The following is a 26,828-nucleotide window of genomic DNA, read 5'->3' as shown; positions in this document are numbered from 1 at the left end:
TAGTTCTCCCTGGACCTCTGAGAACATCCTCGCCAACCCTCAGCTGACTTATCTAGACCCGAGTTTGGAATCTCCAGTCCTGCCGTGCTTAGCAGGAAGCATGACTTAGATCATGGCTCAGTAATGGATGCTGGAGAGTTTAGCCACCTTGAAGGGTTTGAGCACGGTTAGTGGTATGAAGTTCTAATGAAACAAGTGGGCAAGTCTGCTCAAGAAGTGTAATCATTGTGACTCAAGTCAGATATTCCCCTGCTCTGGTGTTCTGCAAGCAGTCATGTCTTGGGTCCCCCAGCCCTGGGCCCCTGCTTCCTTTGCCTGAATGTTCCTTCTCTGGGTGCAGCCCTCAGGGAGAGGCTCTCAAGCAGCCCTTCTGGTATCTTGGCCTCCAATCAGTCTTCCTCTTTCTACTTCGGGGCTTTGTTGTTGTTTAACGTTTATTAACTGCAGGCATTTGGTGGGTGGAAGTGGATTTGCCTGGGGCTGGAAGGAAGTTATTTGCCAGGCCAGGAGAAGGTGCAGTTTAAGAGTTGAAGCTGGAATCCCCTTCACCTGCTTAATACATTTCAGGGGAGATTTGTTTTCAACTCCCAAATTACCTGCTAGGATTTTGAGACCTGAGATCCTATCTCCCCTGGCTGTTTTCTTTCATTTCCGATCAGAAAGACAAAGAAAAAAAAGAGTGAGAGGCTCAAGAACAACATTCTCCCACTCTTTTAAATTAAATTGCACACAGTGAGTGATTTTCTTTACTGTCTTCTGTAAGGCAGGCAGGAGACCGGCCTGTACAGGCAGTCAGAAACCTCTGCTCTTAGGGACCCGGGGCATCAGGCGCAGCTGGGCTTTTACAGAAAACTCAGGGAAGAACGTAGACTTAATGTGTCCAGTGGAACTTTGTAAATCTCCTCCCTGCAAGCTGTTCCACCTGCAACTTTCTCTTCTCAAGTGATAGCAACCCTCAGGCTATTTAAGTCCCCAAACCTAAATGGAGTCATACTTGATCCCCGACTTTCTCTCACACCCCACTTCCAAGGTGCTGGGGCATCCTATTGTCTCTACTTGCAAAACCTATCCAGAATCCACCCAATTGTCACCATCTCCTCTGCCGGCATCCTGGTCCAAGCCACCACCATCTCTTCCCTGGTCAACTGTGATAACCTCCTACCAGGCTCCCTCTTTCCACTTCCCACTAACTAGTCCCCCTACTTCTACTTGCCCTACCAGCGTACTCTCAACATACTCTGCCTCAAACCCCCAAATGGCTCACAATGACTCCCATCTCATCCAGAGTAAAAAGCCCAAGTCCTTCCAGTGGCCATCGGGGCCCTGAAGGATCTCGCCCCTGTTGATGCTGACCTTTCCGCCCTCCCCTCTCCCCCTCCCTGATTCATCTCCAATCACCCTGGCCTCCTTGCTTCCTTCAAACACACCAGATATGTGTCCACATTGGGGCCTTTGCTGCAGCTGTTCCCTCACCTCTTCAAGTCTTCACTAAAATGTCACCTTCTCATTGAGGCTCCCCCCAATCACCTAGCTCATCTCAAGCTCTCCCCATCGCCCCTTGCACTCCCGCTCCCCTTGACCTGACTCTGCCTTTTCCCCCTCAACACTTAGCACTTTCTAACATACAACAGTCGCCCCTCCAGGAGCCCTCACAGATACCGAAATCTACATATTTGCAGGTTTCTCTTCCGCAGAGGGCCGACTGTACATCATTTTGGTGTTGGTTGTATTTATTGTTTTGCTATCTCCTCACTTCTAGAATTGTGGTCTCCACGAGGGCAGGGACCCTGGCCTGTGCAGCTCACTGCTGTCTCTCCAGTGCCTCTAGGCACTTGGCCCAGAGCTGCTCTTCTTCTCCCACCTGACCCCCTCTTGGAGACACGAGCCGTTCAGGGAACCTGATCAGAGAAGGACTAGAGCTGACGTGAGCCTCAAGCGTTGCCAGGCAACAATCCAACAGGCCAAGGCTACAGGGAGGGTTAAACTCATAAGGGAGCCCCCGATAAGTTCAAGTTCAGAAGAAACGGAGCTAGAAGGAACTGTCCCCAAGCTCATGGAGCATTAAGTGAGCAAGAAGTTGCCTAAATGATGGTATGACTATGAGTAAGGAGACAAAGAAGAAGGAGAAGGAGAAGGAGAGGGAAGGGAAGGAGAAGGAGGAGAACGAGAAGAAGAATCAGTAAAGACTCTTTACCCTTTTAAGATGTGGATCAATTCCTTGAGGCTCTCAGCTCTCATGTTTTGGTCTTTGGGACTCCTTCATACTCTTAAAACTTGTTGAGGACCCCCAAAAGCCTCTGTTTACGTGGCTGTATCTGTTGATAAATCCCGGGGTAGTCAGCCTCCAGGATAGCCCCCAGTGATCCTTACCTCCCAGTATTCATGGCCCTGTGTGTTGATTCAGGGCTGGTCTATGTGCAGACAGAAAATGGCAGAAGTGAGGATGTGTGATTTCAGAGGTTAGGCCTTAAAAGGGACTACAGGTTTCTACTTGGTCTCTTCCACTGTTCACTCTAGAGAAAGCCGGTCACCATATTCTGAGTTCACTGGGAGAGACCTACGCGAAGAGGAACTGAGGCCCTTCTCAGGAGCCAGCACAGCTGGCCAGGCTTGTGAGCAGCCACCTTGGAAGCAGATGTTCCAGCCCTAGTCAAGCCTTAAGGCTACAACCTCCTGAGAGACCCTGAGCCAGAACAGCCCAGGCAAGCCACTCCTGAACTCCTCATCCACAGCAACTCTGAGGGGTAACAAGTGATGATTGTGTGTGGTTTTTTTTAAATTTATTTTATTGAAGTATAGTTGATTTACAATGTTGTATTTAATTTCTGCTGTACAGCAAAGTGATTCACTTATACACATATACACATTCTTTTTCATAGTCTTTTCCATTACGGTTTATCACAGGATGTTGAACATAGTTCCCTGTGCTATACAGTAGGACCTTGCTGTTTATCCATTCTATATATATATATGCTATATATAGCATTGTATCTGCTAATCCCAAACTCCCAATCCATCCCTCTCCCACCCCTCCTTCCTCTTGGGAACCATCTTCATCTGTTCTCTATGTCTGTGGGTCTGTTTCTGTTTTGTAGATAAGTTCATTTGTATCATATTTTAGATTCCACACGTAAGTGATATCATGTGGCATTTGTCTTTCTCTGTCTGACTTATTTCACTTAGTATGATAATTTCTAGGTCCATCCATGTTGATGCAAATGGCAATATTTCATTCTTTTTTATGGCTGAGTAGTATTCCAGCATATATAGGTACCACATCTTCTTTATCCGTTTAGTGACTATTGTTTTAAGCCACTAGGTTTGGGAGTATTTTGCTATGCAGTGATAGATATTTAAATCATTTACCATATTAAAAATTAAAACAGAAAACTATTTAATAATTATTTGTTCATCCATTTAATATATGTTTATATGAACAAATTCACATTTATTAATTCATAAAAATTGATAACTTTGTTAATTTGTTTAAAAGTTTAAAATAACACAGTCTTACTGTAAAAACAACTGTGTTTTCCAAAACAAAAGAGAACAAACTTTAATGAGAAGAATGACAGTGTTTTACATTTTTGCAAATCTCTTTAATGTCTGGCTTAATAGAAGACAGCTGGATTCTCATATCTACTTCTGCATTCAATCAGCTGTGATAACGTTGTTTTGGTTGAAGTTTATGAAGGAAACCCAGCGTCATATGGATACATAGCTGGAAAAGGGAGGAATATTTTTTAATAGCCTTTTTAGATAATTGTGTATATTCTTCTTTACACTATACCAGAACTCGATAAATGGTCGTTTATTAAAGGTTAGTTGCAATGTGGAATCTGAAACTGTCTCAATGAACTCTTTGTACTTAGTTAGATTAAAATCTGTTTGGTCTGTGCTGCACTGAATGGATCTTTTGCCCATGCATGATTTTGTAATACCATGCATGGTCATTTGGAAAATATTGCTTCACTCAGTTATGCGGATCTGAATTTGATCTATTTCATGATGAAAACTAAAAATTCACATTTGTTAATATCACCACTGATCTCGTCAGAAACGTCTCTAAGTATTGAGAAGGTGTTAAGCTCACTGTGACAGATACAAGTTTTCAGAAATTCTAATTTTTGCCTGAAAGCTTTTATTTTGACAACAGGCACTGTCAATTATCTCTCTTGAAGTGACAGGTTCAGCTTGTTCATTTTGGAGAAAATGTCTCCAATAACGAAGTCTGAATAACCATGGTAATTTGGTCCTTTCGAGTAAACATGGTGTTTCATGAAAGTGGCTAGTTCAGCTCACAACTTAGACACTCTCACAAATGCTTTTTCTCCAAACAACCATTGTACCTCAGGATGCACCAGAAGTGCGTTATGCTTGCTGTCCAATTTGCCACACACAATAGTCAAAAGACGTGGACTTTGGGCAAGATTTCATATAATTAATAATTTTTACTGCTTCATCTTGGACATGCTTAAGTGAAACTGGTTTCCTCTTTTTTTTTTTTTTCTGTCCTGAGACTTTGCGGCAGTGAAGAATATGACAATTTTACCCAAATGTCAACACAGTGAAGCAGGCAAATAACATCTTGGAATTATGGAAATAGTTTTGACCTTGCAGATACCTTCTTAGGGTCTCAGGGACCCCAGGGGTCCATAGAACTCACTTTGAGACCCATTGCTTTAGGGAAATGGGTGCCATTCCATCACTTCCAGCGTTTGTAGGTGAATGTGCTACATGCTAATACATGCATGTACCAGGTGTTTGTGTCAGGTTGTAATGGCCACCATTTGTTGCATAAGCTAGAAACCTTGGCTTGTTAGATACCGGCTTATTCTTGTGGATGGACTAGATGAGACAGGTTCTTTATACAAGGGAGGTTAGGGTATTTTTATGCTTCTGTTTGCCCCACTTATGAAAGGTATGTGGATGGGGGAGGAAGCTAGGTTCTGAGAAATTCCTCGGATGATCAGGGTGGTATAATTAAGGTAAACAAGGAAGCTAACGTCTGCACCCCTTCCTTTATAACACTTTTCTTCTCTCCCTTTCATCCAATGAGCAGTGAAAGCTCAGTGGACTGCAGAAGGCATCCTTTTCAGAGTAGTGGGGTCCTTCAAGCTCCAAGCCTGAAGTGGATAGAGGGCTCACTCACTCTGTCAGTACCGCGGCGATCAGGATGAGAGAAGCAGCAGGCCCGAGACGCTGCATTTGTTCAAAAGGTCACGGCATCCATGAGGATGTTTATCATCGTGGAAGAGCTGTTGGCCTTGCCTCTCCCGAAGTCCTCAGCATTCCTACAAAGTGGACTTAGAGCAAGACAGGGAGGGATGGGGTTATTTTTCAGTCTGTTTCAGTTCAGCTTTTTGCTGCAGACGTGCAGAGTAGGTTTGAACCCGCACCTGACTGGGCTCAGCTCTTTGGTGAGTGATTGTGTAGCTGTTCTGTCTGTGATCGCAGGCCCTGTCTGCGGGCGAGAAACAACGAGCAGTTGTGTCCGGAGCCCTGGGAATTGGAGACCTTTCCACATCTGTTCGCCTAGTCGGGGGCGGGAGGAAATCACCAAAACCTTCCAACACGGGGCCAGAGCCAGGGCGACAGAGGGGAAGCCTTAAGCCTCTGGCGACCCCGGGTCATATGACCACCTCATGGTCCTCCCCCAGCCCCTTTCATCCCCTCAGGTCCCCAACACTCAGCCTTTTCATCATCCCCCAGGTCAGCAGATCAGGTTTATGTGAGTCGACCAGAAAGCTTATCAAACGAAGGCAGAAGCAGGTGTTTGAGAAGCTCCTCCCCCGCTGAAAGCTGGGTTGAACAAGGTTTCAGTGTGGCTGAGGCCAGCATCCCACACTAATTGCGATTTCTTTCCTGGAGCTCTTTCCCTCTCCCTTTCCTCTCTTTCTGCTTTGGAACCCCTAGAGGTCTCTGGGAACCAGTCACTAAAACAAACCATTCAAAGAGCTAGGGATTTAGGGAAAAACAAAACTAAACTAAGAGATATGACATCGTGGGCTGAACAGTGACCTTTCTATGCCAGAGCCCAGGAACCACCGTTCAGAGGCATCCAGAGGCTTCCATCCAGCGGCCTGCTGGAAGCAGTTCCTGTGAGCTTGTAAGGATTGATTGCACATACCTTTTCCCATCTTCAAAATCAGGATGTCATGTTGGTAGCTTGAATTGACCATGATGGGGATATTTACATCACAGAAATCAACAGGCTACAATCCAGACTTTCTCCCCTCCAAGACTAGTTGTTAAACATTCACCAGCACATTTACCAGCCTTCACTGTAGAGATTGCTATTCAAGGTATGATTCTCAGAGCAATTATATCTGAATTTCCTAGGGAGAAAAGAAGGTAGGGGTGGGGGTATTGTTATTTAAAATGCAGATTTCCTGGCCAACCTGAACTAACTGAATCAGATTCTCTGGAAGGGGAGCCTGGGGAAATGCATTTTTAGCGAGGTTATTAATAAATTCGATAAAGTTTGAGACTTCAGGCTTAGGGAGTGGGAAAGAAGAGTGGGTGTACATCTGGCTTTTGGCATCTGGAAGGAACAGCTGGCTTCAGTCCCAGTTGGCCTGCACATGGACAGCTGTTTTCCCTCGAGATATAAACTTCATGACAGGAAAAGGAGGTGGGAACTCTGGGGTCCCATCTACCCACTGACAACATGACTGGTTCTGCCTTGGATCTCAGGATGTCTCCACATTCTAACCTTGAGACTTGGACCCAAGACAACATGAGCAAATGCCCAGACATATGCATTAACATGAAGAAAGTCACACAATTCATACCATCGATAGGGTCAGTGGATGCCCTACCTACGCAGAGGAGCCCAGGCAGGGCCCACAGTCAGTTTCCGTATTAGATTGCCTAGGACAGTGTTTTTCTTCCAGATTTGTACAGGTGTTAGCAAGAGCTTTCCAGATATGACTTATAAAGCAAGGACCTTGTTTACTTTAGCCCACTGGGCCTAGAAGAGAAGGTCCTTTAAAGAAGAACGAAAAAGAGAAGAAAAGAGAAATCTTTCTTTCCTCAGATGTGAAACAGAAACTTTGTAGAGGGCCCAACTCTGCTTTTGACCTGTTTTGCATCTACCTGAGGGAATAGTTCAGATTAATTTTCTCTGAGAACTTGACTGCATTTCCTAACAGTTCTTGGAGGTAGGTATTGATGAGAAAGCAGAGACCAGACCAGGTCACATGAAAACAGAGCTGGTAAAGTGGAAGGGCTGAAGTTTGGACCCCAATTCTGATGACCAAAAAAACCAACGCATTTTCCTCCCAAGCCCAATGCAGTATTTTTTCTGCATGTGGTTGGAGCCGAGAGGTGTCCTTAATAGGCAACTGGGACGGTGACATTGGACATCTGAGCTCAAATTATTGTGATTTTCTAAACCATCAGAGTTCCTTATATCCTGATGCAAATTCAGAAACATAATCCAAAGCCACATGTAAGACTTTCAAGGTTATAAACTATTAAATTACAGACTATTAGATTATTGGCTATTAGATTATCCACTGGAATGGAAAATTGAGAGTCGACCATGTTGATGAGTATAATTTAGGCACTCCCCATATCAGGCATTTAGGTTCGAAGCAGTTTATCAAGTTCATGATCAGGGCCTACATGTTTGTTCTAACTGTTCAGGGCTTTTATTAAATATGAAACTTCATCAAGTGGGAGGGAGAAGTGGCCAAATAGCCTACTTCAGGAAAACAAGATGTGATGTCAAGTATTTTTTGCTGGATTTTATGGCCTTCTTGTGCCTAAAAACCCTCTGCCTGACCCAAGCCCTCATCTCCACTTTGAAATCACTCATCCCTTCAGCAAATATTTAGTGAGGACTTACTATGTGTCAGGCACTGGGCTGGGTGTAGGGAAGAACAGGTGGAAGATAGAACGTATCTCATGCTCATGAAGTTTACAGTCTATTGAGAGACAGATACTATACAAAAAAGTATGAAAATAAAGATATGATTATACCTTGTCCAGTAGGCAACGGAATACCCAAATCAGGAGAGCACTTGGCTGGGGAGTTGGCAACACAGAAGCAGAGTGGAGCCCTCATCAGAGGGCCCAGATGAGATAATTTAGGAATGGTGTGTAAAAGGAGAGGCGAGGTCTGAGGCCTGCACCCTGGGCTGCCCGTATGGAGCTCTCTTAGGCAGAGGAGAAGGCAGGAGTCCTGGAAGCCATTTGAAAAGAGCGGTCAGTTGCATTTAGGAGTGGTTGGCACACAAATACAGAAGTCAGAAAAGCAATTCAGGGCCCCCTGGACATGTGACTCCCACCTCCTCTTTTCCCATGAGCCAGGCAGGCTGTCTGTGGGCCAGTGAGTGGATTAAACTGGAACTCCCAGAATCTGAACAACTAGCCTTGTCCTGGGCAGTGCTTCATGACTCTATCATTTTCTCTTTCTTCCTCAGTCCCAAGCTCCTTGGCCCCTTGGAGATGCTAAGTGTGTAGATGTTAGGATGAAAGCGAGTGAACCAGTTCACAGGGATGTGTGAATGCTGTTCAACCAGCTAGTTCTCAGTGAGATATATCGTTGAACAAAGGCACAACTAAATCTCAAATCTGTGCACTTTCAGGAAACCTCGTATGTTTCAGGCAATGCCCTTGGGCAGGAAGGCATTTGGGGAGGGGGTATCACTCTGCTCCCCTCCAGCTTCCTTCCATTGTTCCTGCAGCAGTTTCGCTTCTTCCTCCATTCCTGAATCCCTAGAGTCTTGAAAAGCTCCATCATTTGCAGAGTGGATCCTTTGGCACCATGGCCATGCCCCTGACGATTACGTTAGCTAATAACAGCTAGCATTAACTGAGCACTCACCATGGTGTAGGTACTATCTCCAGGACTTTACACAAGGTGGACCTTGTTTAGATGTCACAGCAACCCTCTGAGGTTGGGCCACTGTCCTCATTCTATAGGGAAGGCGTGGAGGATTTGCCATGTGAGTCAGCTGCCTGTGGACACAGAGACAGCAGGCTGAGATTTGAAATAGGGTCTTGCTTCCCAGACCACACTCAGGGAGGTGAATCTGAGACCCCGTGTTTGGGCTTGCTGTCCTAAGTGTACAAAAGTGAACCGCAGTCGGGTTCTCTGAGGCGGCTCGTACTATGCCTGGCTCAGTTTGGCCCTGTTCTGAGGTTTTACAGGAGGACAGCCCAGGCCAAGCCCATAATTTCTGATTACAAACAAAACGGGAGTTCTGTGAGGTGTCAGCTTCTGTCTCTTAAGAGAGAGGACCAAAAAACGTCTCCTGAATTTTCTAGAATGAGGTCGAGGACACAGTCTTTTCAGGCCAAACCTCTTGGGTAGAGCTTGCAGTGACTGCAGAAGAATATGGAAACTCCCTTCGGCATTTCTGAGGTGTTCAGATTCTTCTCTCTCTGGAACAAAGCCTTTGGAAGGTTCCATCATCCTCCCTCTCCTGGCTCAGAGGCCAAGCTACACTTTATAAAACAACCCAGGAGCATCTGATCTGAAGCATGTACCGGCTCGTGTGGGCAAGACAGTAATTACCTCCAATTCCAGTTAGGAAAGCTGAAACCTGCCTTTTTCATGCCTCAAACAATTATGGAAGCGCCTTTTGAAGCTCTGGATAGAATAGAAAAGCAAAACAAACCAGAGCCAATTAGAGCCTGGGATTTGAGGATGGCTTAGTTTTGTGCAGCAGGACTCAGGAGGAACTGTGGGAGAGGGTCAGGGGTCACCCCAAACCTCCAGATGCCAACCGACTTTGCCTGTGCCAAAAGGACCATTATTTTGTATTTAAAATCAAGGCTCTTCTCCCTGGCTCGGAAACAATTTGCAGGAACGGCCTCTTCATCAGCTGTGAAGACTCCCTGATTAGATAAGGCCTGGAATGCATTTGATGTTGAGCAAAACAGTTCTCTGACAGCTTTCCTTATGTGCCATTAAAATGTTTTTCCCTCAGCTCAAACTTAGTGAGAGAAACTGAATCCCCGGGGACTCTTTTGTTTTGGGGTGCATATTTGAGGAATTTATGTGGCCGTTGTGCCATTTGAGGTTTAAATTCTCCAGCCCTGAAGCTCTTCTGGACTTGGTGGTGGAATCTGGCCATCTGGAGGTAGGCTGGGTAACTACCGCAAAGCAGACTACCAGGCATGAGGTCAGAGGTCAGAGGTCAGCAAGCGGTCCTGGGGTAGTGTGGGAAGCATGAGGACTCATGCTTCTTTGTAGAACCCAAGGACCATTCTGTGGTGTTCAACACTGGGCCACAAAGTGCAGAGATGGAAGTGAAGATGGGGCATAGAGGTTTGAAGCTGGATTAGAATGGTCTTGGCCAAGATCTGTTCCTGAGAAAGATTGTCCAGGTGGCCTTTTGAATTAGTAGGATTGGGCCGACCATGAGGGCCACATGACACTGTCCTAGGAGGCTCTCCTTTTGAGTTTGGATTCGGGTAAACTGTGGGCACCAGAGAGCCCCAAGAGAACCTCCTCTGCTGTATTTGTGCCCCTATCCCAAGCTGAGAAGAGCAGCTTTCTCTTGGCCTTGGCATAGCTACTCAGCTCTCCATCTGCCTGTCATCCATCCACTTGAAATGGGCCTTGAGGCTTCCCTTTGACTATAAGAAACAGCCCTTATGGGAACAGTATTCCTGTAGAGCAATACAAAAAGGAATTTTGCTTAGGAATGTGTCTGCTGCACTCAAGATTGTGTGAATATCAGTGTTCTGGAGATATCAAAACGGCTGGCTCTCTGACTATAAGAGAAGAGGTTCACGTCTTATTAGGTCTTTTGATAATCATAACAGCCAAGATGTATCACAGCTTTACCAAGTACCATGCACTGTTTAAGGGCTTTGTGTGGTCACTCATCTACTCCTTACTCCAGCCCTGTAAGGTAGGTGCTATTATTATCCTGATGGTGCACATGAGGAAACTGAGACAAGGAGAGGTCAAGTAACCTGCCCAAGATCACACAGGGAATTAGCACTGCTCATAATGGACCAACAGAGAAAGCTACTGCCATGATCCTGGAATGGCTTCGAAGCACTGAAAAATTAAATAATAATAATAATATTAAGATGCTTAAAATTTAAAAATCCAACCTTTTCAGCCTGGGCAGACTAAAAGTGTATGCCTGGGGTAAACCCTGAGCAGGTAACTCGGTAGATGTTGGAATTAGAGGCCTCACTCATGTACACTCCTGAAGGAGCTGTGTCAAGACCAAGAAATATAAGCACATTGCAAGTACTACACTCACTACCCTAGAAGGGAGACGGGCGAAACACGCCCACAGGCTCAAGCTGCTTTTGAAAAAAGTGCACCTAACAGATCCAAAGCACATGATTAAGAAATGTTCTGGATACATCTAAGTTCTGACAGGGAGTAGAAATATTGACCCTCTGGAGTTTGAGTTGTTTGAGTCTTCTCAAGAAGATGGGTGCTTCTGTAGCTCTTTAAGCATCATTTATGTGATTTCCCAACCTTTTCTCTGAAGTAGACCCCCGGTGAGTCTTCTCCAGCTTGCAGCAGAGACTGCCAACTGCTTAGCAGGCTCTCAGTTGGGCTGTGAATGCCCATGATCGGGGTTCTCAGCTTTTCCATTTGGGGCCTATGGTAGGCAGAATAATGGCCTCACAAAGATGTCTCGGTCCTAATCCCTGGAACCTGTGAATATGTTATATTATATGGCAAGGGAGAATTAAGGAAGCAGTTGAAATTAAGGTTGCTAGTCAGTTGACTTTAAAATAGTAGCATCCTGGGTTATACAGGTGGGCCCAATGTAATCACAGGGTACTTAAATGGGGAAGAGGGAAGGGGAAGAATCAGAGTGATGTGATATGAGAAAGATTTTGACGGGCCGTTGCTGGCTTTGAAGGTGGAAGGGGGCCACAAGCCAAGAAATGTGGCAGCCTTTTAAAGCTGGAAAAGGAAGAAAATGAATTTTCCCCTAGAAGCTCTAGAAAGGAACACTGCCCTTCCAACATCTTGATTTTAACACAGCGAGAGCTGTGTCATGCTTTTGACCTCCTGAACTGTAAGATAATAAATTTGTATTGCTTTAAGCCACTACATTCGTGGTAATTTGTTACAGCAGCCGTAGAAAACTAATCCAGGGCCTGGTAGACAGCTACAACGTGAAAGACAACAAACTCCTCCAGGGTCCATGAACTGGCGGTGGAAAACGCTGATGGCCACCTTAGCATTTTCCCGATGACTGTCTGGAAACTCTCACCGCGCCCCTGGCCAATTACAATCTACATGTGCGCACTCCAGCCATCAGAGTTTTCCCTGGATGGGGCCTCTTCTCAACTAGGGATGTTCCATTTCTGGGCAGTGTTGCCAGGGCTTTTCCCCAGTGTGGTCCATAAACCCTGTGGTGCTACGGTGAGCTGCGCTTCACGTGCATCCAAAATTCCAAACACTTCTGGCCAGCTCAAGGTTTGGGGGATTTTTTTCTCCCCTTCCAAATAGCCAGCCACAACTTCTCTGAGATGTAGAATATGGAATTAACATGACAGAACCTTCATATGCTAAGTGTGGGTGGACAACCTGAGCCACCCTTGGATTTGAGAAGCTATATGTTGCAAAATTTGTGATTTTCTCCAATCTTCCACTATTCCTCTCACATGAACATCCAACTCAAACTTGTGAGCTGGGTTAAGAAACTAGAATACCTGGGATTCTGGCTCAGCCTCTTACTAGCTCTGTGGCATTAGGCGACTTATTTAAATTCATTGTGCTTCATGTCTTATCTGTAAAATGAGGGAAATACATGAGTTAATATAGGTAAAGTGCTTAGATTACTGCCTGTCACATGTTCAGTGCTATTTAAGAGTTATTTGCTGTTATTATTACTGTTTGTGCTCTGGTTGTTATTGTTATTAAATGGGTCCCAAACATCAGGGGCAAGTCATTTGGCACGTCGGGAAAACCAGCTTCTTCAGGGTTTGCCATGTATTCTACTTCCGGCAATTGAGATGAATTACCACCGCACAGAGTGTGGAAGCTCAGGTGTGTAACATCCTATTTGAAAACTTTTCTTCTCACAAACATCTCCTTCAGGAAGCAGGCTCTGGTATGCCAGGGTCAGATGAGTAATTGTTAGGAAAGACAAAGCCCTGTGCTTAGAGTTATGCAAATGTAGTGGAGAGAGGGCATCTCAGTTGCTGACTCACACCCGCTGGCAACCCAGCCTGATTCAACCAGGTTGCTCAGAGCTCACCACTCAGAGGCTCTCAGCTCACCGTGTGGACAACCAGGAGCCCCGACATTTAGGCCTCTTGATTCTTCAACATTTAGCTCATCAGTCCCCAATAGTGGTGATGGAGAAGGGAGAAGATTGGCCAGTTTTCAGCCAGAAAGCAACCCCTGTCCACAGGACACTGCTTGCATTGGCCAGAGACCACTCACAATTAACTGCCCCTTCTGGATGTGGCAACAAGCCTGTCCTGGTGACCATGTGACCTGGGTCTGTGCAGAGGTAGCAGGCTCTTAGTGGCTACTTAGGGGCTGCTGTAGGATGCTTCAGCCTGTGACTCACCCAAGAGAGAAGTTCCTGGGCAGATAAGGGCTCAAGAGAGAAGAAAGTTACATCTGCACAAAGCTTCAATTATAAAGCACAGTAATAACAATGACAGGCAAAAATGCTCCATGCTCTTTGGTATCATGCAGACTGAAAACAGAACCAGGATTCCTGACTTTCTCTTACCTTGATCCCCATAAAAGATGTTTGAATTACAATATTTTAGCAGTGCTAAACCCATCAGAACAGCTGTCTGAGCTAACCTGGGAACCTAGACAAGTTAGATTCTTGACCTCCAGCATACAGGAGAAGGGGAGAAAAGAAGAAAGAGAGGAGGGAAAGAACAACCTCCTTCTGCTTTCTGTTCTGGCCAATTGGAGCCCAAGAGCCAGCTGAGCTGATGTCAGACCCAGGCACCCCAACTCCCAGGAGTCCCAGGCGAGCACCAGGAGCCAGGGAGATGCCTGTGTCTCAGAGAAGCAGCGCCTGGTAAGAGAAAAATACTACGCTGCACAGTCAGACACACCCAAACGTGTGTTCTTGCTCCTCCTCTTACTGGGTGTTGTTTAGACAAGTTACATAACCTCTCTGCAAACACGAGAAACTGCCTTGTACCTGTTGGTATTAGAAGGACTGTAAATACCAAGAGCACATTGGGCGTTCAGCAGGCTAGCAGCAGATATTTTTATTATTAAATATGACAACCACTTGGGCCAAAGACCACCTAATTTATAGTCATCTAACTGGAAGAAAACTACAAGTCATCAGCTAATTTATGTTCACGTAGAAAAACGTCTAGAAGGAAACTCATGGAAGTTTTAATAAAGATTGTTTCTAGGCAATGGGATTATGAAGAGATACTTTTGTTTTCTTTATACTCTTTTATATTTTCCAAATTTCGATAACAAATATGTATTTTTTTATTATCTGAACTTTTCAAAACATTACTGTTTAAAAAGTCATCAATCCCAGCTTCCTGGCGCCAGTCATACAATATTTGCACTAAGCCATCCAAATCCAGAGTTGTTCAACCTATTGCTAAAGCCATAGGGATAGACTCGTGTAGAGAATTCCTTCTTCTGCACCATGCACCCTGAATGGAGCTCAACCCCCAAAAGGTCTTTAGCCCATCATAACCTTGCTAAACTATTTAAGAGAAAAACTTTAGCTATTGAGAACTATGTCACCCATCACATTTCCTCTCTTTTGCCTTCAGCTGCCAAGAAGCCTTGAACAAATTTAATGCTCAATTACAGTAATGATTAACTCAGGTTTTATAATTATGTTCCCTTCCCCCTCTATGGTTCAAACTTCTCTTTTTCTTATTCATCTAACTTATTGTACACATGTCTGTTATTGTAAACTATCTCAAGAATACTTTGAAAGTTGGATATAAATCATAAAGTACAAACAAAATTAATGAAATTTTACCAGATCTGTTGTAAGAACCTATGATCAGCCTGCTAAAATTCATATTACTAAGCATCTTGATGGGTAAGTACCAGGAGGGGGGCATGAAGAGTACTAAAGAGAAAGTCTCTGAGTCCAGGTCCCATATTTAGTGGGAAGAAAATTCTGACTACAAATATGGATTTGTTTGAAACTAAATATTTACCTTTTAAAATGATTGTTTGATAATCATACTAATATGTACTGTGAGCATCTACTGGGTGCCAAACATTGTTTCAAACTTTATCCCATGAATCTTATGAGGTAGGTATTATCATTTCTAATTGATGAATGAGAAAACAGGCTCAAGCAAGTTAGAAAACTTTCCCCCAATCTCCCAGCTATTAAGTGGTGGGTCTGTGGTTAACACCCTGGTCTGTCCAACTCTAAATAATTCAGCAAATGCTTCAGCAAATGAAGCTTCAGCAAATGAAGCTAATTTTCTTTTTCTACGTGAATTAATGTTGAAATGGTAAACAAGGCTGAAGCTGTATTTGGCTGAATTTCAAATCCAGAAGCAGTACAAGAAGCTTCTGTGGAGTAAAAGGGACTAAATTGCTCCAAGCATGGTAGATGACTGGATTTAGGCTCATGGCTTAAAATTAAGCACTGAAGTAGAACTTTTTCATTAGGGAAAGGAGGTTGAAAAAAAAGATGCATGTGACACTACCTAGGACTGCTTCCATGAAACTGTAAGCCTTTGGATGAAGGAGGAAGTAGTCACAGCTCAGCGGCCAGAAACCAGGATGCTTCCACTACTCAGGGAGAGATCACTAATACCAATGGCTAGGCACATCTCAAGCCATCACTTGGTTCTGAACCAGAGACCTCTATAAAACCTCTAGGGTAGAAAAGATCAGGAGAAAGAAAGTAAAAGGACAGCCCACTCAAACTGGCATCCAAGCAAAGATATTCAACACCAGGAAAAACAGTCAACAAAATTAACATTTGTTAGATGAATTTTGTCCAAAAGAAATTAATAGAACAATCTGACAAAGACTTTAAATTAAGTGTGATTAAATATTCAAAGAAGAATAACATCTATTTTTAAAAGAAAATTGTGAAACAAAGCAGGCATAAATGAAACAAGAACAGGTAAATATAAAAAGAACCAAGTGGAAAGGTAAAATCTTTAGATAGAATAAACTCTAGACAGGACATGGATGAAGAGGGGATTAGCAAATGGGAAGGTAGTATTTAAGAAATCACCCAAAATGCAGCCTAGAGTCAGAGTTAAGGCCATGGAAGATAGATTGAGAAGCTCCAATTTATGTCTAGTAAGAGTTCTGGAAGAAACTTGAGGGGATTGTGAAGAATCAACATTTGAAAAGATATTAACTGAAAAAATGCACTTTGAATACTGAGCACGATAAATAAAAATAAATCAACATCTATATATTTTGTAGCAAAACTATAGAATCTCAGGATTAAAAAAAAAAAAAAAAAGACAATATTGAAAGTTACCAGAAGAAAGAGAGGTTACTTGTAAAGGAACAACAATTGCATTGATAATAGACATCTCAGTAGCAACAAAAGATTGCAGAAGACAGTGGGATGGTATCTTCAAAGATCTAAGAGAAAAAAAATTGTTAATCTAGAGTTTTATACCTAGCCAAACTGGCACTTTAAAGTGAGTTAAAAATAAAGGAATTTTTAGAAGTAAAATAAAATAAATGAAGTTTGTCAGCCTTGGATCTTCACTAAAAGTACCATTAAAGGATGTATTATAACATGAAGAAAACTGAATCCTGAGTAGGATATACAAATCAAGAATTTATAGTGGGCACAGAAGTAAATTGATTAAAATACACTTCAACAGATTATAAAGATAACTAAACCTGGAGTTTAAAGTAAAGGTTAAAACAAAATATTAATCAAGATAATATGATGGGAGAGGGAGTGTTCATTAGATAGTTTAAATGTGCTAAGACTTTTGCCTGTTCAGAGGAGGATAAGATACGGAAAATCTTTATGCTTTCAAACATTTGCAATTAAATGTAGATGGTAAAACTTTAAGGTGGAACTGAATAGAACTTCAATCTATAGCTTCCAAACCAACAAAGAGGAAAATATGGAATACAGAACACCTTATCAATATAAGAGAAGGCAAGAAAGGAGAAAAAAAATGAAGAAACAAAGAAGGAAGATAAACAGAATAAATAAAATGGAAGAAATAAATCAAATATAATAATAACCACAATAAGTGTAAGTGGATTAAATGTACCTACTAAAAACTAGAGATTATCAGATAAGAATTTTTAAAGTATCCAGCTATGGGCTGTTTTCAAAAAACACACCTAGGTCAAACCACACAGAAACTTAGAAATAAATAGATGGCAAATGATATACCAGGAAATACTAACCAAAAGAAAGGTGGGGTCAGAGTACCAATAACAGACAGATAGAATATAGGGCAATATATATTAAAGGAGATAAAGAGAAACTCATAATGATAAAAGGAACTCTACATCAAGAAGACATAATAATCATGAACCTGAATGCCTCTAAAAACATAACCTCAAAACCTTGAAATATATAAAATAAAAACTGAGAGAATTACAAATATACAATCATTGTAGGAGATTTAAATTCATTTTTACCAAGACACTTATTAAGAACTTAAAAGATATAACTACAAACTGACCCTTTACTCAAAATTCAACAATAAAGGATACATATTCTTTTTTAAGAAAACATTGAACATTTACATAAACTGACATAATAGGCCACAAAAGGGGTCTCAACAAATTTTTAAGAATTGCTAAGAATTAAATAAGAAAAAGTCAATAAAAATAGTTTAAAATATGTTTGGAAACCAGGCTCCTAAGTAACTCATATGTTAAAATAGAAACAATGAAGTCATATATCAAAGCTTGAGGACAAAGCTAAAGCAGTACTTAAGAGAGAAATTTATAATCTTAAAAATCATTAACAAAAAAATAGAGTGAATATAAGGGAGTTAAGTATTTAAATCTAGAAGCAAGGAAACCAACAGATTAAGTCCAAAAGAAGCAGAGAACAAAATAATACAGTTCAGAAATTAATGGAAAAGAAACAGAGAAGCAAACAAAAAAATGGAATCAACAAATCCAGAAGTTGATTATTTGAAATTACTAGTTAAACAGATAAAACTTGATAAGACTGCTCAAGAAACTAAGACAAAAACATAGTAAATGATATTAAGGATTAAAAAGGCACCATGACTCATAACTACAGATACAGTTGTGATGAAAAAAATTAGAATAAAGTAGGATGAGCAACTTTATGAACAACTCTATAAACAACTTAATGCCAATGGATGAAATCAATAATTTTTAGAAAAATAAATTTTCAAAATTCAATCAATGATAATTAATTGGAAAATTCAAATCAGTCAGAAACCCATGAAGGAACTGAATCACTATTGAAAATCTTCCACTCAAATGACATTGGACCTAGGTGGTTTTGCAGGAATGCTTTACCAATCAAGCAAGGAACAGCTAACTTCTATATAATACAAACTATCATAGAGTGTAGAAAAAGAGGAGAAATTACCCAATTTATGAGGCTAGTATGAATTTGATATGAAGTCTAAGGCTATACAATTGTAGATTAGTCTGTTACAAATATAGATGAAAAATTCCTAAATAAAATATTACCAGAGATGATGATGGTGTGTGTGTGTGTGTGTATTTTAAAAATCTTCTGTTGAAATTTATCTTAAAAATTGAAGGATTACCCAACATCAGAAGCTGCTACTATAATACGCCACTGTAATAAATTAAAATAGAACAGGTTTATGATTCTTTACAGATGCAAGGAAGTCATTAGATAGAATCCAAAGCTCCTTTGCTATAAAAACTCAGTAAACTAAGAATAGGAGGGAACTTCCTTAACTTGATAAAGAATATATAACAAATACCTTTATAAACAAAACACTCAGTGGTAAAACCTAAAGTGTATTCTTATTAAAATCAGAAAAAAGGGCTTCCCTGGTGGCGCAGTGGTTAAGAATCCGCCTGCCAATGCAGGGCACACGGGTTCGAGCCCTGGTCCCGGAAGATTCCACATGCCGCGGAGCAGCTGGGCCCGTGAGCCACAATTACTGAGCCTGCGCGTCTGGAGGCTGTGCTCCGCGACAAGAGAGGCCGTGATAGTGAGAGGCCTGCGCACCGCGATGAAGAGTGGCCCCCACTTGCCACAACTGGAGAAAGCCCTCGCACAGAAACGAAGACCCAACACAGCCATAAATAAATAAATTAATTAATTAATTAATTAATTTTAAAAAATCAGAAAAAAAAAGATCATGATACCTACTATCACCCCTATTATTCAATACCATTCTGGAAATTGTACCAGTGCAATGGGAAAAGAAAGAGAAATAAGATATAAGAATTGGAAAGGGAAGAGACAAAGCTATTTTCCTTAAAGATAATAAGATTGTTTACACAGAAAATCCATAGTATAAGAAAGTTATTTTAAATAATAAGAGAGTTCACCAGGTTTGCTGAATACAACATCAATATAGAAATTGCCAGAGGCCAGTGGGGAGAGAGGGATGAATCGGCAGAGCACAGGGGATTTTTAGGGCAGTGAAACTGTTCCGTATGATACTGTAATGATGGATACATGTCATTTGTCTAAACTCAAACCATTATGCATTTATACAACACCAAAGGGAACCCTAGTGCAAACAATGGGCTTTGAGGGATAAATGATGTATCGATGTGGGTTCATCAATTGTAACAAATGTACCACTCTGGCGGGAGATGTTGATGATGCCAGAGACTATGCATATATGGAGGCAGGGGAATATCTATGTACCTTCTGATCAATTTTGCTGTGAATCTAAAACTTCTCCAAAAATAAAGTCTAAAAAGTCAGCAGCATTTCATATACACTAGGAAAAACTAATTAGAATGGAGACAGAGAATAGGATGGTAGCTGGAGTAGAATGTTGTATCGGAAGGGAAGATTTTTAAAGACAAGAGATACCTGGGCACTTTGTTGCTGATGCTGATAGAATGACTTAGTAGAGTGGAAGAAACTGATAATGCAGATAAGGGAGGGGGATGACCTCAGGAACAAAGTCCTTGAGACATAAAGAGAAGATGGCCTCCAAAACCCAAGTAGAGGGTTTTGGCTTTAATAGGAAGAGGAACACTTCTGTTGTAATGAGAGGGAAGACAAATACTACACCATACTTTTGCAGATGTCACTATGGGGAGATGAGAGAGTTTCTGTCTGAGTATTTCTATTTCTCAATGAGACAAGAGTTGAGACCTTCAGCTGAAAGTAGGTGATCACTGGAGATTTGAGAGGGAGAAGAGATATGAAGAGTGATCTTGGAAAAATTAGAAGGAACTTACTAGGGAAGCAATGTAGGATTTCTGGGCAATATTGAGTACTCATCTGAGAACTGCAGTAGTCATGGATTTAAAGTGTGATCAGTCAACTCAGTATATTATTCTCTCCATTAGTTGGGTTTAATCAGCTTGGGGTTGTGCTAGACAAGTTTGGCTTGAGGAGAGAGGGGCAAAGGAGTAGAGGATATTTGTAGTATTTGTAGGCAATGTTTACAATAATGGGCCATAAAATTGATAATGGGTAAAGAGACAAAGACATGAGAGAAGGTGATAAATAGAACAAAACAGAGCAAAACAAAACAAAACAAATAATAAATGAGCAGGTGAGCTTAATTGATTGGAGGAGAAATACTAGAAAAAGTTAACTGGAAAGATTAAACTGGTGGTTAGATCACATGACAAATGAAATCTACTCTTGAAAGGTTGTGATGACAAGTCTAGGCTATGGCCGTTTTAAAGTAGCTGAGGAAGGTGGAAGAACAGATCACTGGACGTGAGGGGGCCAAGGAACTCAGGATGTTAAAGTCGTGAAGAATGGTGACAGAAATAGGGGTGAAAGGGAGGAGAATGCATTGGGTGTTCCAGTGTCCAATAAATGAGTGATGGGGAGGTTGTTGATGACAGCAACAAAATGCGAGAAGAGTTACAGAGTCTGAAGAATAGCTGTGGTTTGTATAGGATGAGGAGGAGAAAGGGTACGAGAGTAGCAGTGGGAATCAAGGAAATCAGCTTCTCTATCTTCAGGCTCTGGGATATGTGTACAGTGAGAGAAAAAGCATAACCCCCTTTTGAGTGCAATGGGAAAAATCACATCCTCAGGGCCAAACAGGTTTCAGTTAAGGCACCAAATGAACAGAATGTTTAAAGCAGAGGATAAGGAGTTAAAGGAGTTCTGGAAAATTTGGTGGAATAGGTGGATATTGGGTCAGATAATAATAATTGGGTCAGATATTAATAATAGCACCAACATCATTAATTCTCTCTGCCCTCACTCCCACTCACACTAGCATGTAAACTTCATGAGGGTAGGGATCTTTGTCTATTTTGTTTACTGATGTATCCCAAGGACCAGAACAGCACCTGGAACATCATAGATGCTCAATAAATATTTGTTGAATAAATAATGGTAGCTAATATTTGCTGAGTGCTAATGTGTCAGAGTATGCTGAGCATTTACATGTCTTGTTATTATTACCCTGTTTTACAGATCAGGGCATTGAGGCACAGAGAGGTTAAATAACTTGCCTAACTAAGGTCATAGGGTTAGCAAGTGGTAAAGCTGAAGTTCAAACACACTCTAGCTGTAGTTTGGCCCTAGAGCCCCTGTCTTCTTAACCTCTAAATTACTCCACCTCCTGTGGTTGGTGGACATCCAGAAAAATATCAAGATAAGGGCCCTGATGTCATATACTCTTGTCCATCTCTCACAGTGACCCAAGCACTTTCTGCTATCAGTTCCTGGTCCTTTTCATTTCCTTCCTCCATATCTTCACCTACCCACCCCCATCCCCCCACTTATCTCCCATCTTCATTATTCTTCCTTCCACCTGGCAAACCTTCGGCCTTTTCCACTAACTTTGTTCAAGGGCAGTCAGGTGCATCGGAACCTAGTTTCTAAGCATGTGATATTGACACATCAATCTTTCAGCGGGCCTTAGGCTCACCAGGCTGACTCACTGTCATACTGATTCCAACTACATACTCATTCTGGGAGTGCCCTTTGAAGTGCTGAGAGTCTGGTGGCCATTTTATGAACAACTTATACTATGAAGTGAAAAACTAAATGAACATTCCAGCATTTCAGGAGAACCAAGAAAGAAACTGAATATGTGTAACTGGGTAAAAGAAACCTGGGATAGTGCCACTGTTTTTGTGTTAAGCCTCTATATTGTTTTTGTGTGAAGGTCAAGGTATATGGAAAGTCTCCATAAACACCGGATAAATTGGACTGAAAGTCAGTACCCATGGTGCATTGGGTATGATAATAAATGGACACGATAACTTGTGTCCATTAAGTTTCTTTGGCTGCATGCAACAGGAACACCTCTGGCTAACATAAGCCAAAGGGAGTTTAAGAGAAGGATGTAGGGGGCCCACGGGCTTGAGGGAAGACTGGAGACCCAGTCCCCAAAACGGACAACAAGCAATCAAGCGCTGGAATCTAGGAAGTAAGAACCACAACAAGGGTCACAAAAGTCTGGTTAGGATACTCCGCTCAGACGGGATGACATTCCTAACATTCCCATTCTCTTTGTCGCTCTGCTCAAAACTCATATTCCAGTGAGGAAGAATCTGATTGGCCTAACTTGGATCACAAATCTCATGATAATCAGCTCTATCCACAGACTGTATCCTACAGGGAAGAGATTATCCCCCCAAAAGAAAACGGTGTCGTTAGGCAGGGGAAATGGTGCTAGGCATTCTAACACAACCAACTCCCACAATTCCCAACTCCTCCATGGGTATTTAAGAAGATAAAGAACCTTATCTCCTCTCTAGCTATGCTTTCAGAGTCAGTCCTGGCTTGGTCTAAATAGAAAGATATCTTTGAGTATCAGGCCAAGTATGCTTTGGCATGATTATCAATATCAAACAATATTTCTTTGGAAGGAACTCTTAAATTTACTGTCACATCAATGCTTCCTCGTATACCAAGTTACCCTTTGTACAATTTTGTCTCCCTCTGTGGTTTAAAGTTATTTTTCCCTAAGTCTTTAAAAATAAAATTCCTGACTTGTTATTGATTTAGATGTTTATGGAAATTTTTAATATTTCCTTCCTCTTTTAAATAGTCTTTTCCCTTTGCCACTTTTCCCACTGGTTTTCTTTCATTAAAAATGAGGACCCAACATTTCTAGAATAACTATCACAGGAAGAGCACATGTGCCCCTAAAAAGAGATCCTGCTTTAATGATGATTAAAAGTGGTTGCTATGTTTTGGGTAAAGAGCCATGAATCACTGAAATCCACAGAGTTTTTGGTTCAGTTTTATTTATTTCTGCAATAGCCTTTAAGATCAGTGTGATAAGAGGCTCATCCCAAAAAATTGTTGGAAAAGAGGGAGGACCCTCAATGAAAAGTACTGTCATTTCAATTCTTATTGACTTAGCCCATATCTTGGGGTAATATAGATTTTTTAATAACATTTTGAGTGAGATCTTCATATATCTGTTCCCTTTGATAAAAGTTGTCTGTGACAGTTATTATTTTCTTATCCTTTTTATTTCTCTATTTAGTTACTATTTTTAAAGTATTTTCACTGCATAATCTCATTTTATTTCTCAAATGAGTTGGTTAGAAAAGGTATTTTGTCCCCATTTGATTAACGTAGAAACTGATTCATCAAAAGATTGTGACCTACCCACAGTCACATAGCTAGTTAGTCATAAAACCAGGCCAAGAATCAAGATATCTTCACTTCTGGGCATTTGATTATTTAAGTCAGGGATCTCAAATTGATGCCAGTACTGCATTTAGATCTGATAAGGGAGGCTCCTGCCTTGAACCCCACGTTTGAAAGGGCCTCACTCTGGCCCTTGTCTAACCCCATGGACCAAAGAGATGTGACCACCCTGAGCCCATGCTCCTCCTTCTAGACCACACTCTGGGTCTCCAAGCCTATTTGGGTCTGTCCTCCCAAGGGCAAACTGCACCCTTGATGTGGGTACCACTAAGCTAGAGGGACTGTCAAGGAGTGGCCATTTGAGATACAGGGGTAGAGCCAGAACTTGGACTTGTGGGCTGGAGTGTCCATGCGGGTGTATGAGGCCCCTGGTAATGCAGGACAGAGCCAGGGGTAGGAAGATAAGGGCTGGGGACTGGGAGCCAGCTCTCACTCTGCTGCCCCATTTCTGTAAGGAGTGCCAAGGTATCCCCAAACTCTGAATTCACACCTGGCTTCCAGGTCATTAGGAAGGCATGTTTTTTCACTGTAAGCAGACAGAACATATTTTAACAGTTAGTGAGCTTGATTTATACCTTTTCAATATTTAGACATGTGATACGTGGACCTCCATTTGTACTTTTGGCCCAGGCCCTGCAAATGTGAGGGGTGGTCTTGCAGTATGCTAACATATTTTGTTTGGCTAGCACGCTGGGTTTTTTTTTTTTTTAACATATTGAATTAGTTTCCAACATTAGCAATTGGGAGATTTCATATAAGAATAGAGATTTCTGGTTTTTCTTTTTAACAAAACACAGAAAATCATGTCATTCAGGGCCTGCCTACCCGTATGGCAGAAAGGGGCTGAGGCTGCATGTCAACTGCCTGCTCTGGATGGGGCGGGTGTCTTCTCATTGGCCATAGTTCCCACCAGTCTCCCTTCACTCATTTTGGTGACCTCTCTGGCCCCTGGGGGCATTTGAATTTGTCACCCCTGATTCAAATCCTTTATTAGATATGTCCTTTCGAGATAAAGCCGCCATACTAACACATTTTATACATTTGGGGCCTCTTCTCTCCAACTTCCCTCAAAGAAAATTGTTTTTTGTTTTGCATTAGCTAACTGTAATTCCCTAAATTTCAATATGGATAAATCCTATAATTTTAGCATCCTATTCCCTAACTTCTGAATCTTGGGGAATCATTAAAACAACAGCTAGGAATTTCAAGAGAGCAGTCTGTCTCTCGGCAGGGATCCCGCACTTTCACCAGGCTCTTCGAACTGGAAACCAAACAAAATGGATTTTCTCACTTTGACCCCAGTGAGGGAGATTTTTGATAACTGAAAAAGAGCTTTTGTTCAGGTGTGTGTCAGGATAAATCAGCTCACCCCGCTGCATGGCCCCTTACTTCTAACCAGACTCATCTTCCCTTTCTGCCCCAGGGGAGCCCCCTGCCCTTCCTCCCCCTGTGCGTGGGGGCCACAGCCCTCAGTGCCTTTGGGTCTCCAGCGCTCTACCCCTTCCTCCACCCCGCCTCTCAGTCTGGAAAACAGCTTTGCAAGTTAACCTTCAGGGGCCTTCACTGGCTTTCCAGCGGGGTCCTCAGCCCCACAGGCTGCCAACATAGGCTCTTAACACTCCATAATGGGAGAGAAAAATCTGCTTGTTCGGTTGCAACCGTCAAGCAAAGGACGTGCTGAGCTCAGATAGAAATAGCAGCAGGGTCAGGGCAGGGCAAGGCCCCAGCATTTCATTAGCTCAGCCCGCTAAGGGTGATTAAATGCACACAGTGGCCCATGAATGGGGCCATGGAGGGCAACCACACAGCACAGCACAGAAAAATCATTCTTTGGCCGCTGTCAGCCGGCTGAATGGGACTTAATTATCGGGATAATGAGAACTGATTTTCATTGTTTTAATTTTGGGGAAGGGGTGAGAAAGGAGGAACTTTCTTCCCTCATCTGGGTGAAAGCATGCTAACTATGTCCTCCAACCAGGCCCCACATCATCTAGGCTACTGTTAGCTAAGCCTCCTGAGTTTGCTGTTTTTTATGGATGCGATAAGAAAGGATGTTAGGCTTGTCTTCTATGTTGGTATTTCCTTTAGGCCCTGTAAGCTTGGCAGGATGTGTCCTCGTAAGAGCATGTCTGTGCTGGCATCTGACCCCAGCAGCTGTACCGAAGTCACACGGACAGAATCCACTCGACAGATCTGTCTGTTCTCTGTCCCTTCAGAGTGCTCCCAGGTCATGAGTGAATCCCGTCTTGTTCCTTTTTTGTTGTTTTGTTTTTAATACAAGATCTAGAGAATTCAAACTATCTGCTGAGGTCAAACATAGGAGAAGAATTCTGAGTTCCTTGTGTTCATTTTGAGGCTCTAGTTTCAAGCAGTCCACTGCATACCAGTGTGGGTCATCAGAACTCTTTAAAAGTCAGAAATCCTTGACAGTTGAGATAAGCTCTGACCCCACGAACCACGGAGGTCATTAATCCATCTCCCTCTTATTCAGTTTAATTCACCTGCCACTCTCCCAAGATCTTGCTCTTCGCAGAGAAGTGAGAGGGTTATTTATTCTCCAGCTTGATCACTCTTTTCTCTAAATGACACACACTATTAGCTGGATGGTCAGACAATAAGTATTTGTAAACTTGGGTTTAGCGTGGTTCTAGGTGCTATTGAAACACATGATACATTCCCCCAGCGAAAGTCAGCTGGGGAGACCCAAAACGATTACAGAAGCACACAAGGAGGCCCTAATTGGATGTGAAACTCTGGCTAACCAGGAGGAAGAGGAAAGAGTGAGTTTAGGAGCAGTGAGGGAAGCTTTATGAAGCTGATGGAGGCTTGTGAGGGCTCCAAGTTAAGTAGTATTTCAACCAAGAGCAAAGGGTGGAATTGGATGGGGTGTTTGAGAGAAGGAAACAGACATTGTTGGAATGAAGAATCCACATGAGGCATAAGATTTAAGATTTTGTAGAGTAGGGCCAGATGATGTAGTTGTGAAAACCAGAGCATGCTTTTTTTCCTTCCTAACTCCATCTTTGGCCATAAAAAGTGGGTTGTTGTTGCTTTTGTTTTGTTTTTATTTTCATTTTCCCCTCCAAGTGCTTTGAAGAGAAAGGCAGAAAGGAAAGGGGCATGCTCTCCTGC

The 26,828-nt window shown here is 42.3% G+C and overlaps 1 protein-coding gene across 6 annotated transcripts in view; it reads left to right on the top strand.

Annotated features, from left to right (window-relative positions):
• The window catches only part of RAD51B (RAD51 paralog B), a 734,492-nt gene that overhangs the window by 648,720 nt on the left and 58,944 nt on the right, over positions 1–26,828 (top strand). For 2 of the 6 annotated variants that reach the window (XR_014242389.1, XR_014242392.1), the window contains one exon: positions 4–3,554. The exons of 2 other annotated variants lie outside the window; for them this stretch is intronic. The gene's annotated coding sequence lies outside the window, so the exon portion shown is untranslated. Of the gene's footprint in view, positions 1–3; positions 3,555–26,828 lie in introns of those variants that run through there. 2 more of the 6 variants (XR_014242391.1, XR_014242390.1) reach the window with 2 other exon arrangements.

The sequence above is a fragment of the Balaenoptera borealis genome, assembly GCF_965194805.1.
Source record: "Balaenoptera borealis genome assembly, chromosome: 3".
NCBI lineage: Eukaryota > Metazoa > Chordata > Mammalia > Artiodactyla > Balaenopteridae > Balaenoptera > Balaenoptera borealis.
Note: the sequence above shows the minus strand (reverse complement) of the source record. Positions and strands in the feature narration are given on the sequence as shown.